Here is a 14,232-nt window from a genome sequence, read left to right on the forward strand (position 1 = left end):
TGTGACAGTGCCATCTGTTTTTTCATGATTCTGTTCACAATCTGTCATCAGATTAGGCCAGTTCTTGGTATAGTGCTCAAAACAATCCACTACTGAGTTCCATCGCACATCTTGTGGGAGAGTTAGCTTGGTTCCTCTCACTTTTTTCAGAGGAGCCGCCGCAAAGTGGTTGTTAAGGAATTTTTTTTGCAATTTCAAAAACATTAGCCTTTATTTCTGGAAAACTGAAGTCTTTGGCTAGGAGGTGCATCAAATGAGCACTGCAACCATATGTTATTAGCTTGGGACTCTCTTCTAAATAATTTCTTCTCATCTTGGATACAGTTGCAGCATTGTCTGTGACCAAGCTGCGTACTAGACATTTGAATTTTTTTTTACAGTTTGTTATAGCTTTTGCTGCTACTTCTTGTTAGTATTCTGCTGTGTGTGCATTTCCTTATGTATCATTTCTGTAAGGAAGACATTCTCTTCTTCTCTTGTCACGGAAGCACATACAACAGGGTTCAATGTGGACATTGCTCCACACATCAAGACTCAGGTTAACAGTTTTACCCTCTAGACCTTTTGCACATTGCTCAATTTCTCTTTCATACACTTTATCCAGCAATTTGCCTGCGACATCTGCTCTGTTGGGTGGACCGTATCCTGGTGTTAATGACTGAACCATGTTAATAAAGTGTGGGTTCTCAATCATATGGAAAGGAGAGTTTGTTGCATAAACGAACCGGGCAATTATTTGTAATCTGCTGGTTCTTATCACAAATTTATCTATGGTTGTTCCTGGATGATAGAGATTTCTTTTTCCTTTTTGCTACAGGTGAGATATACTGTGGCTATATGACATACATGATGTGACTGAAGCACTATTATTGGCAGATAACTCTGAAACTATAGCAAATGATGGTGATCTTGAAGGTGGATAGTCTTCAGAATCCTGTATATTGAGGATGGATTCTCCTAAACAAAATAAGTCAATGCAGTTATTTAATTATTATTACCCTATTGCTCATTTAGTATTACTCATTGCATTCACTGTCACTCAGTACTACTTTAAAGGTGAAATTATAAAAGAAAGATCTGTCTATTTCAGCTATTTATTTCTTACCACAAATGTTATACCAATAGAATAAAAACCAGCAGGATCTTATTAAGAGGGATAAGGCAAAGATGCCACATTTATTGTAAATATACTGATAAAGCAAAAGATAAAAGTAAACAATCACTACTTATTCCACACACACACACACACACACACACACACACACACACACACACACACACACACATTCATTCACACAATCATTCATTCAAGTTCTGTATAGGTGTTATAGTTACCAGCCTAGAAGTTGCTCATGCCAATTTACTGGACAGGTATCTTGGTCATGAGGATGGTGCTGAGTCTGTGTCAGATGCACCTGATGCTCCTGGAGGTTGGCAGCAGAACCAGAGACTCAGTCATCAGTCTTTACAGTCCATTCTTATAGGAATTAATTCCTATGTTAGTCTATGGGAGCTGTTTCATCCTGCTGTTGCTGACTCAGTCAGCAGATGACACATTCCTGTCCAAAGTGGCACATTCCTGGTGGCTCCACACTGTCCATGTTTGTGTTTCTCATCCTTCCAGGTGATGGGGTGGATCCCAGTTTACCCTCGGGGGGGGGGGGGGGTTGTCTGGTGGTCCTACTTGACACATTCTTCGGCTGATGGATACTCCCTTTCTAGATTGGCACCTCCCTAACCATTCATGTACATCAAGCATTCATCAACATACATTCCATATCTTAACCATATTTTAATTTACTGTCTCCACCACTTTCAGGGTGTGTGCTAATTCATTTGAGACTCTCGGCCCTTTAATCACAGAGAGTGGGGGTCTGTTCCTAGGAGCCATTGCTGTTACAATGAAGTGAAAGTCACTTAACGGCTTATAGCGTTTGTTTACGTTGTATCAATTACTTCAAGAACAAAGTCAATTAACTTGTTTGTAAGTTTTACATAGTGATAAAGTATCTTTCACAGGACAGATATAATCAATGGTTTCTACAGACAGTAGCTTACAAGTTTTAACAGAAGACCCAAGAGATTTTTGCACTTGGTGAAATTGTTGGATTTTAAAGTGTGTGTGTGTGTGTGTTGGGGGGGACAAATTATTTTTGTACTTGTGAAACTGTTGGATTTTAAAGTGCGGGGGACAAATTATGGGGGGTCACTGTCATTTGGGGGAATCACTGTTAGTACCTTCTTTAATATCCCTACACAACTGCATCTAAAATGATAGTACCATAGATTAACAACTATACTTTTTGCTCAAAAATGGGAATTCAAGAATAGTCCAGAAGGAAGACAGGTAGTCCTTAAGAAAGAAGTATGAAGTAAAATAGTATGAAGTATGAAGGTAGATAGAAAGATTAACCTAAATAATCTATAGAGAAGCCCCTGTAACCCCATAAGATTGTGTCCCTAATCCATGAACTATTGGAACTCATTTACAAAGCGTTTCTTAAACATTCCATGAATATATTGTCTCATACTATAGAATTAGAATTTATAATCCCTATTCCATGATGAGATATCTTTGAGCGATAACGTATCTTAATTAAAACTATCTTTAGATAGGTTTTTTCCTCAAAAAGCATTTTATCAAAAAAATCCAATTTAAATAAAAAAATCGGATTTTTTTAATTAAAAAAAACATTGATTTTTATCCACCCTTTTTAGTTCTCTTATAGCGCCTGTTCCTAGAACTCTATATTCATTTTCACCTCGACTCACAAGTCTGAACCTAACATTCAGTACTGTTTGTACTCCAACTGTGAAAGTTATCTGTCGGCTCACATATACTCTTAGTTGCTCTCCATATCCAGTGTGAATTATGTATTGATCAGCAGTGGCAAGAAATATCCAATTAATTCTCCCAATACTAGTATTAAGTATTGAAAATGATGATCTGGTATCCAGGTGACATAATACCCCTATTTGGATACCAGGCAAGTTCAATATAACAGACACCAATGGTCTTTGGTTATTATCCATAAACAGTTGAGAAATTACTAAATCAGGTATTTTTTCTAGTATTCCTTCTCCATCATCTTCGACTGAGCTATATACACTATCCCTATCGCTATCTGTCATTTGATCTAAAATATCTGAGTTCATCCTCAGGTAGATTCAGGATATCTCCTCCTCCTGCCATCTGACTTCCTTTCTCTATGGTTTATGGAGAAATATCTAATTAATATTCCATGAATTTTAACTTACTTACTTTAACTCTTTTCTTAACTTATTTATTTTACCTAATTTCTTACCAATTCTTAACCTATCTTATTCTATTGCCCATAAAACATTTCTCTCTAAATCTATGACACAATGTAACCATTGAAGAATATCCATTCCTACCATTCCCATCACATTTGTATCTAGCTCCATGATTCCAAACTGAATCCCTAGTATCTCTTTATTCCCTATACCTACTGCCAGTGGGGTTGTTAGTGGTATATCTTGTATTATTTTAGATACTCCTTGCACCTCTGATGTTTCTAAGAACATCGGTGGGATAAGATTTCCTGAATCATATATGCTATTTAATACCGACCACGCAGATCCTGATGAAATCTTCCATATATTGTATTTAAGTCTATTACTGGTCGACCATACTGGTCCTTCCATAGGGGAGTAATAACATGGCAAGATCGTCCCATTACTAAATCATTCGAAACTGGAGTCTGAGATGGTTGAGTTTGACTAATTATATCTACAGTAGGCAGACTTTCTAACAATTTATCCATATCCTGTTCTGTGAATTCTGGTAACTCCAGCCACATAGATTCATCCCAGATCTCGTCCTGTGTCCCTTCCTTTTGCATTCTCTGATCTATTACATGCCAGGATTGTTTCATTACTACATCATGTCTGGGATGATGGAGTCTGGGATGATGGATTTTGACCAATACATCTATAACAGGCGAACATTCTAATAGTTCATCAATGTCCTGTTCCACCCATTCTGGTAACTCCAGCCCTGAAGGTTCATCTCATATCTCGCTTTCTTCCTTCTGCATTGTTTTGTCTGTTATTTCTTTCCTATTTTAAGAAAGAGATTTTATTACTATTCTATCTCTCCTTCCCATTTCTTTCACTGAAATGAATAGAACCATTTTAATGCTTTTATTCTTTTGGTACCATAGCACTTTTTTACTACCTAACTTATTACCTACCTATTTACTAATCTTATTGTCTTATTTATTAATATTAATTTAATCTCTATAATTATTTATCCAAATGCTTCCTTATTAAATTTTACATAATTTAAACTGCAGCTCAAAGCCTGGTATTTAGATGGGCGTTGGACATAGAATGCTCATGTTCGAGAATGGTGCAATCCATCCTCAATCAAAGGAAGAAACTCTACTAGGAGATGTTATTCAGCAAAATAGAGTTGTTTCCTCTTTGCATTGCTGAGCCCATCTTTAAAATTCTGCTGGGATCCCTGCTGTTCTGGAATGTTTACTTATTCTTAAGTCTTTGAGTCTCTCTTTAGTTCTCTTCAGGTTCACTTAGCAGCAATCAGTGCTTTTCATTCTCCAGTGGATAACTGCATGATCTCCGCTCACCCTGGTACAACTACATTTTTAAAGGGGCTTCGTAGCTCCTCTCCAGCATTAGTAAAGCTCATGCCCCAATGGGACCTCAATTTAATTCTTTTGTTTCTCACTAAATCTCCTTTCAAAGCTCTAGCCATATACTTTATGGCCTTTCTCATTGTCATAACATCAGCCAGAAAAGTCAGTGAGTTGGGGGCACTCATAGTGGACCCGCCATATACTACCTTCCATAAAGAGAAGGTCTTGCTATGGCACCCCCCAAAAGTTTATCCATAAAGTAGTTTGAGTTTCATATGATGAATCAAACCATCCACTTGCCAATATTTTTTCCTAAACTGCATGCCTCTGAGGTAGAGAGGTGGTGTCATTCTCTGGACATCTGAAGGGCATTGGCTTTTTATCTATGAAGAACACGAATTATTAGAAAGGCACCTAAACTGTTTGTTTCTGTAACAGAGAGATCAAGAGGTCAGGCTATATCTGTACAGAGACTTTCAAAATGTATGTCTAGTAGTTGTATTATCCTCTGTTACCAACTAGCTCACATCTCTCCCCTGCAGGGGGTGAGTGCTTATTCCATCAGAGCACAAACAATCTCTGCTTTATCTCTGAGAGACATATTGCTACTAGAGATATGTAGGGCAGCTACCTGGAGTTCCTTGCACACCTTCATGAGACACTATGCTTTGGTTAAGTCTTCTACTGTAGATACAGCTGTGGGAACAGCAGTACTATACTCAGCTATCACTTCTGTATTATTGTACCCACCTCCTGTTTGACTACTGCTTGTTAATCTCCCATGTGTGGAATACACATAGAGACCATCACTTGTAGAAGGAATGGAGGTTACTTATTTGTAACTGGAGGTTCTTTGAGATGTGTGATCTGTATCTGTACTCCACTACCTGCGCTGCATCCTCTTTCTCTGGATTATCTGGATTTGTACTAAGAGTAGGAATTGGAAAGTCATCAGTCCACATTGTCCTTTCTACCCTCGGTTTGGAGCACGAGGAGAGCTATGGCACATATGCGGATCAACAGACGCTGCTTGCAAGAAAATTTCAGATTCAGGAGCATGATGTTCATGTGTGGAATACAGCTAGGGACCAAACATCTTTAAAAACTTCCAATTACAGGTAAGTAACTTCCAGTTACATATAAAACATAATCATAACATGCTTTTTAGAGACTAAACTTGACTAACTGGTTAACCTCCGGTCTAAAGAAGTTTATCTCACCCAAAGTTCTCTCCAGCATTACTCCCGCGGGAATTCTGTGCCACTGCACAATGCAGAATTTGCACAGAATTAATGTTCTATGTAGAATTTCATTTTCCCCTTTAGAATGGGTGCTGCAGAGCCGCTGGATGCCACTAGGGGGCAACTGGAGCCAGCAGAGCCCGAGCCTCCAGTTCGCAAATACAGGACACTGCGAAAGGGGAGCCAAAGGGGGAGCTGGAGGGTTTTGGGCAGCTGCAGTTCCCAGCACATCCTGAAGGAAGGAGGCGACATGTAGCAAACTCTGTACAAGCCCGGGACCCAGCATCGGGCTTTTTCTCTCTCTGGATCCCTGGGCTCTGAGTGGTAGGGGGTGTTGTCTGGGTGGGGGTGGCGCCCTATGGCTGGGCTCTGGGGCCTAGGGGATGTGGGTGTCTGGGCTGGGGGGGGTCACCCTGCAACTGGGCTCTGAGGATAAGAGGTGTGGGTGTTGGACTGGGGGGTTCTGAGAGCAGGGGTGTGGGTGTGTGGGCTGATGGGGGTACCCTGTGGCTGGGCTGGGGGCAGGGGGTGGGAGATAGGGGTGTTGGGTTTTCTGAGTCTGGAGGGGTAGAGATTTCCTCCAGAGTGTGCCCAGCTGACAAGTGACACACCCAGACTGAGGTGCCCAACAAAAGCATAATAGAGAAACAGGAACTGGGTTGTCGTAGGAGTTTCTTTATCCCTGTGGTCTTAGGGAAATCTTTTGTTGTTGTCTATATTGTTATGGACATACTTGCTCACAAATATATTGAAATAAATTACTCAAATAATTGAAACTGATGTGGTTATATTGTGTTATTTTGACAAATAAAATATGTCGAATTTTGAAATATTGTGCGCAGAATTTTAAATTTTTTGGTGCAGAATTCCTCTAGAAGTATCAGCATTTCCAGTGAAGCCTGGTTGAGATCCCACTTTCATGAAGAAAATTTGCTGTTTACTTTCTGGGTGAGGGATACTGGGATGTTGTCTGTCTTCCAAATATAGAAGAGCAAACCTTTAATGTGCACCTCAAGATAAGGTTCTCTCCTTCCACCATTTTCCTTTTCCTGTTAGTTTCTTTCTGAAGTTCTTACAGTCTTCTTGTTTTCATTCAGTTCAGACAAGTGATAGAGACCCATTGTGAACCAGATGACTCAATTTACATGTAAACAGATAGATGGATACACATTTCTTGTCTGACAGAAAATATGTTTTTCACCTGCACTGGTGACCAACCCCCAGACACAAAGAACTTTAAGAACATATTTTCAGTGTCTATGCATAACTCCTTATGCAGCATCCAACATGTGTTTCTCAATGATATTGATGACCAGTGTGACACCAGTTTTCATTTAAGAACTCAGATGACATTCATTTTGTAATCTAGAATGTACTTACCAGACTCAGGACATTCCTGTAACCCAGTGGTGGGCAACCTGCGGCTCATGGGCTGCACGTGGCCCATCAGGGTAATCCGCTGGCGGTCCGCGAGACCGTTTGTTTACATTGACCGTCTGCAGGCATGGTTGCCTGCAGCTCCCATTGGCTGGGAACAGCGAACCACGGCCCGCCAGCGGATTACCCCGACGGGCTGCAGGTTGCCCACCACTGCTGTAACCCATTTGCATCCTCTTTCTAATTAGCATTAAGGTTCTTGAGTCACAGTATGTTGGCATGTATTGGGAGGAAGTGAGCAGATTGCCCTGCAGGACTCCTAAGCTTGTAAGGCACTCCTGTGGTGGGGAAATTATGTTTTATGGTGGAATTTAGGGAGCAAGGAACCCTGTAGAGTTTAGGGGTATGTCTAGAGACAATGGGCTTTTCTAAATTGGGATGAAAGATGTATCCACATTTTAATATGCTAGTAAGTTGTATTTTAATGTATTAGTTGGACAAGATAAATGCTAGTGGCAGCGTAGTCTTCAACTCAACAAGTTTAGTGTGTGTTAAAGTCTGCACTGCCTTATCCACATTAGAGTTTTAAAATGTGATAACATGTGCTAGTAACAGCCTTCTAACAATACATCTTTAAATTCTAAACTAGGAATTTGTCTTGACTATCTCCATGTTTCCCCAGGCTCCTTTGCTTTCGTGAATTAGATAACTCAATTTCCTGGTCTCTCTTTGCTCCTTAAGTTCTGAACCGTGACTCCTGCTTCCTTTCCCAGCAAAACTTCTAAATGCCAATGGATCCACTGTGAGCCTTACTATGTCAGCAGGAATCATGGATCTGATGTATGTTCTATTTAGGTCCACTTCAGCTCCTGATAATGTTAAACAAAACAAATGCAACAAAGGGGAGCGTATCTTTTACTGGGGGCAGGAGGCAGGTGTTTCAAGGAAGCTAAGTAGGGAGCCAGGAGGGTTGCATGCTCTACCAGAGCGAGGAGAAGCCTGAGGCTTTTGAGTGCTGCAGGCATCTTAAGCTCGGTAGGGAAGGAAGGAAAGTGCTGGAGACATTGCAGCACAACAGCTGTCACTGGAGCCCAGGGGACTTTGGAATCCTGTTACTTGTATTGATCTCAACTACTGGTGGTGGCTGCTGTTTTTCACGAGTCACATGTACGCATGGTAACATACAATATATTCTTAAAGCACTTAAGTCTCACATCAAATCCCTGAAGCTTAGTCAGTGACAGACAAAAATATTAATTCCTCCCAGCCCCAAAGTAACTAGATAGTGACTGGGATATATATTGGAAATGGAATATTTTGTCTTAACAATGTTTAGTTCTGCTCTTAAGTCCTTTAGTCATGCTAGTTATTAATTATCTCACATAAGCAAGATCTGTGTTTTAAGGCACCTCACACAATAAGACATGATCATAGCCCCCAAAAGCTTACAGATTAGTAATAGATGTGAAGCAACAAGTGGGTAACAAGACATTAGGATGGGCTTGTGTAGGGAGTACAGGGCAAACACCAATAATATTATGTAGTTGGTGAAGGCTGGTGCATATGTTGATGGGTTAAAGAAGTTATTATTTTTTTTAAATGTATTTGGATAGTTTCTTGTCGGTATCACAGAAGTGTCTCTTCTAGACGGACTTAAACAAGGAGAGGGTATTAGTCTGGCAGAGCAGGTTACAAAAGGTCATCCGTGCATAGGAGTTGGTGGAGCTGGTTGTGGGGGAAGTGCACAAACAGGGTATTAGGGCTGACATCACTGGAGGAGTGGTGTGGGTGGGAAGGGACATAAGAGCCAAGACTGGATACAGGGAGGTGTAGAATTATGCAAGGTCTAGAAAGTGAAGGCAGGAAGCTTGCAAGTGATGCCGTGGAGAAGGGGGAGCCGGTGAGGAGGCTGATAAAAGAGGTTGGTATGACATGGTTGGTTTGATGGGCAAGGAAGGTGATTTCAGAGGCTGTATTTTGTATGGAGTAGTTCTAGGAGTGAATTTCAGCTGGTTCAGCCAATGGTTTGTTCTAAAACAATAAGATGGAAATACAGTATTTGTTAAATTTGTTTAGGATCAGTAAGTTTTAACTTTGTGCTTCACAACCTGTTTCAGATACTTTGCAAAAGCAAATGATGCAAATTGAGAATGATTTCAGAGAAAATGAGTTAATGAAATCTAATGTACAGGGAGAAAAGTCACTGAATCGTAGAGGTAGACATATTAAATCTGTATATCAGTTATGCCTCTCTTATCAAGTATCATAGATTATAATAAAGATCCACATGAGGCAAATCATTTGGAGAAGAGTTTTAAATCTCATGAAGGCTAACGTCAAGAACGATAGAAAAGATTTTTCAGTCTTTTGGGTGAAAGATCTTATCATTGATAAAATATTGAAATCTGTAAAGAATTCAAGTGAACATAGGCGGTGAATTACATGGGTCCGTGGTGCCTGTGCTCCACCAATATTTGGGGCCGGGCCTCTCTCCGGCTCTGCCCGCCCCTCCCAGCTGGCTGCTGCTTCCTGCGCTGTGCTCCCTTGCCGGCTGCTGGCTGGCTGCTTTCATGCTGTGCCCACCAGTGCCGCTCCACTGCTCCGGCTAAAAGGGAGTGGAGTGGGTTGAACTGGCTGCTGCTATTGTGGTCTGCATAGGGAGGAGGCACACGTGACGTGATGGTAGCCCTCCCCCCCGGGCCCTGACCCTTCACCAGTCAGGCCACTAGGTGATGGGGCGCATCCTCCTACTCTCCCCCTCCTCCCCTCCCCAGTGCTGGGCAGCAGTGCGCACATAGCACCGTGGGGGGCCGGCGGAGAGGGGCCCTAGGAGCACATGCAGTGTGGTGCAGGATGTGTGTGCTGCCGGCGGCAGGCCCACTGACAGCAATTCTGGACCTCAGGGCAGATCAATCAATGGGGCCCTTGTCCCTACCCTCATCCGGGGCCACAAGCCCCCCTGCCCGGAGAAGCCCTGAGGCCCGCCCCCCCCCCCCCACCAGAGGAGCCCTGTGCCAGCTGTAGCCCTGTCCCACACCTGTGTCTGGAGGAGCCCCAGGGCAACTGCAGCTGCGCCAACCGAACCTGCTCTGGGGAAAAGCTGCAGTATCTCTTGATTCAAAGACAGTTTTGATATGCCCCATGCAGGTTCCTGGGCAGCTGAGGCAGTGGTGTTTGCTACTCCGCTGCCTCAGCCACCCTGGCAGAGCTACTGCGGCAACAGCTGGGGCCCCAGGACTTTTTAAATCACCCAGGCCCCTAGGCACTTGCCCCTTTTATCCCCCGCCCCTTGTTGCCAGGCCTGGCTGGGGTGGGGGGCCCTCCCCCAGAGTTCGCTTATGCCAGTGGGGAGAGGGCTGGGGGGAGTCCTGCCCCAGCCCCGAGGCAGCCTGCCTGCACCCCAAACTCCTCATCCCCAGCCAGAGCACTCACTTCCCTACACCCCAACCCTTTGCCCCAGCGCTGAGCCCCCTCCTGCATCTTGAAACCCTCAGCCCTGGCCTCACCCTCACACCCCAACCCTCTGCCCTAGCCCTGAGCCCCCTCCCACACCCCAAACTCCTCACCCCCAACCCCACCCCAGAGCCCTCATCCCCCCACATTGTGCAATATAGGGAAACTGTTAAATGCTTATTGTTTCCAGTCCATTTTTACATTATTTTAAAAAATATGTATTGGCTTACAAGGCAGGTGTGTGTGTCAGGGGGTGGGACTTGGACCCGTTCTAGGCACCACCAAAAATTATACAAACCTGGCACCCATGCAAGTGAAAAACATTTATTTTGCAGAGCTGACTCTTGTCACATAAGTTTAATACTTTATGAAGCTACGCTTCCATGTCTGGAACAGAAATGTAGTTTGCAATATTATTTCATTAAATATGCTTGGAATATCTTACAATACAGATAGTCTGTGTAGCACAACTGTGTTTCTGACAAGGAGTGAACAATAAGAAATTATAATATGTAACTTTAAAAATTCTGTAGTTAAGAAGATTGAACCAAATTACTTAAAGAACTACAATATTTTCCTCCAAAAATACTCTGTTCATTCTGCATAGTCATACTGGATGACTCTAGATTTCAGAGGGGAGAGCCCAGTCTATTCTCCTAACTATGCACTTTAATAACTCCTATTAAAGTCAGCAGAGTTGCACACATGTCAAGGAGAATAAATCTTACGTTTTGAGAATTCAGTAAGTTAAAATGCTTCTTAAAAAGTAAATTTTAGTGTTCTAGAAATACGCTATATTGAAAGCGCTGAAGATAGAACTTTATTTAACCAGAGAAATGGGTAAAACACGGGTATAAATATCCTCACTCTGCTCCCCCAGTGTTCTTCAACACTCGGTTTCAGGGAACACTTTTAGGGATGAAAGGGTATTTCAGTCATTGTATTCATCCAGTCATTTGTTTCTCATCTGTGAGAGCATCAAAAAAAGATGCTGATTGTGCTGGTGATCTGTGTGTGTGAGATATGGACACATGTATATTAGCAGCTGGACTGAGGCCATCAGTTGTATTTAATATATAAATTGCTCTTCTGTAAGTGCTGACAGATAGTTTGGTTTTGTACATGACACAAATTTATTATTCCCAACCCCAAAATCATGAATCAAGCCTCCTCAAAATTATAAGTGACTCAAAATTTGAGATTTGTTAAAAATTAAATTGTTTTTGGTTTGTTTCCTGATTTTTGAACTCCCCCATCCACCTCCTGTGTGTGTGAAAATTACAGTGTTGCCAACTCTTAAAAATTTATAATAAATAAAATGATTTTGGATTTAAGTGCAGAAGCTCTTACTTCAGAACCAAATGGAGATTGGGACCCCATTGTGCTGGGCACCGTACAAACATACAATAAGAGACCGTCCCTCTCCTGAAAAGCTTACTGGTACTGCAAAGCATGGTGGTGAGTTTGTGATATGGGAGTGGGAACTGGGACTCACCAAATTCCTCTCCTATAGGAGCTACCAACCATCCGTTAGATGGGAACAGCAGTTCAAACTGGATGATTGACAAGGGAAAAGCTATGTTGCTTTTAGCAATGCCCTGAGGTAGCCAGTCCCCATTAAGGGCTAATGACGTACCTTCTAGAATAAGGCTTGCTTTCTGGAAAAATAAGTTTATAAAATCAAGTTCTGACTTTTTTGGAGTTTGCACAAGCAGGGTCTTTCGCACTGTGACAGTTTAAGGAAGGAAGCCTGAATTTAATATGGTGGAAAAGTGTAGTCAGTGTATGGATTCAAAGAGTATGATGATGTGGTTATGGTACCAGACAAGGAAGAGGCACTTAGCAGTTGTGTTTTGTGTGGAGTGGTAGGTAATGGGATGTTACGAGGATGAGAGAGGATAAAGTTTCAGGAATCAAGACAGGAGACTTGGATCTGAAGTGGTGACTTTAGAGTTGAAACAGTCTGTATTTCATCACCAACCTACTGAGTTGTCCAGTCTGCCACTCTGCTTTTAACTTGTTAACGTTATGGCAGTAAATCAAGGAGTTACAGCAGTACTGCATGTCCACATGACTTATCTGACTAATAACACTGCTGTACAGCCAAAATGCTTCTGAAATAAATGTAGTCAAACTTTACTAATTCTGGGTCATTGAGAACGAAAATTATGCTTAAAATTGTTGACTGGCTCTAGTTTTCAAGATATGCTATTGGGTCAGTATATACGACCCTTGACTTGGGAATGGCGGAGGATAAGTGAGTTATAAAGGGAAGGGATCTCAATTTAAACCAGAAATGACTAAAATACATCTTTGACTGGATCTATGAATAAATCTATGATTGGGTTTGGAAGTACTTGCTTTTTAGGCAAAACAATGAATGATGCAATCTGAAGCTGGTATTGCGTCATACATTATATGAATTGCCTCATGTTATTCCTAGAAGTCATGGATGATGCAGTCATAATGAAGCTTACATCACTCTGCTGAACAAATTGTCCTATATCAGCTCTAGAAATCATAGTGTCGTGCTCTCTTATTTGTCAGTGTTTGATTTTGCAAAGGGACACGTTTCTGTTTAGCCAAAGTGAGCAGAGATACCTCGTACTTGCGTGAACAGTGCAGATAACTTCTGCTATGTTTGTGGTGAAGTGACTTTTGCATTACAAAAGCGCAGTATAACCACTATGGTTAAGAAAGCCTATCACCTTTATTTTGGCTGCAAAATTGGAGATCAGGACAAGAGGTGGGCCCCACACATATGCTGAAACACTTGTGCAACAAATCTTCGCCAGTGGTTGAACAGGAAAAGGAAATCTGTGCCTTTTGCAGTGCCAATGATTTGGAGAGAGCCAACAGATCATACCAGCAATTGTTACTTCTGCATGGTGCCTCCAGTTGGGAAAGGTGTGTCAAAGAAGAAAAAGTGGACTGTGCATTATCCAAACATTCCATCAGCTATATGCCCAATACCCCACGGAGAAGGACTGCCGGTTCCTGATGCACCAGAATCATTCTCACTTGAGTCAGACGAGGAAGAGGATGAAACTTCTGGCCCTGAACCATCAATGTCACACGACCCACATTTTCTCCCATCCTCCTCCTCTGAACCACACCTCATAACACAAGGTGAACTGAATGACCTTGTCAGGGATTTGGAACTACCCAAGAGTAAGGCAGAGCTGTTGGGCTCCAGACTACAGCAGTGGAATCTCCTGGCAGGTGATGTTAGGGTTTCTATGTTCCGTGACCGTCAAAAGGATCTTGTCCCATTCTTCTTCATGGAAGGTGATCTTATAGCGTGCAACTACATCGATGGTGTGATGGCAGCCCTCAACATCGTTCACAATCCAGATGAGTGGAGACTGTTCATTGATTCATCGAAGATGAGTCTTAAAGCTGTTTTACTGCATAATGGCAATGTTTTGCCATCAATTCCAGTTGGTCATGCAGTCCATATGAAGGAAACCCATGACAACATGAAACAACTTTTGAGGTGCATAAACTATGACCAACATCAGTGGCAGCTTTGTGGCGATTTG

General features: G+C 42.1%; 1 protein-coding gene across 7 annotated transcripts in view; it reads left to right on the forward strand.

Annotated features, from left to right (window-relative positions):
- IMMP2L (inner mitochondrial membrane peptidase subunit 2) overlaps positions 1-14,232 on the forward strand; it is an 858,170-nt gene that overhangs the window by 17,973 nt on the left and 825,965 nt on the right. The window contains exon 1 of one of the 7 annotated variants that reach the window (XM_054024271.1): positions 8,057-8,077. The exons of the other annotated variants lie outside the window; for them this stretch is intronic. The gene's annotated coding sequence lies outside the window, so the exon portion shown is untranslated. Of the gene's footprint in view, positions 1-8,056; positions 8,078-14,232 lie in introns of those variants that run through there. 7 annotated transcript variants of the gene reach the window in all.

Source organism: Malaclemys terrapin, chromosome 1 (genome assembly GCF_027887155.1).
Source record: "Malaclemys terrapin pileata isolate rMalTer1 chromosome 1, rMalTer1.hap1, whole genome shotgun sequence".
Lineage (NCBI taxonomy): Eukaryota > Metazoa > Chordata > Testudines > Emydidae > Malaclemys > Malaclemys terrapin.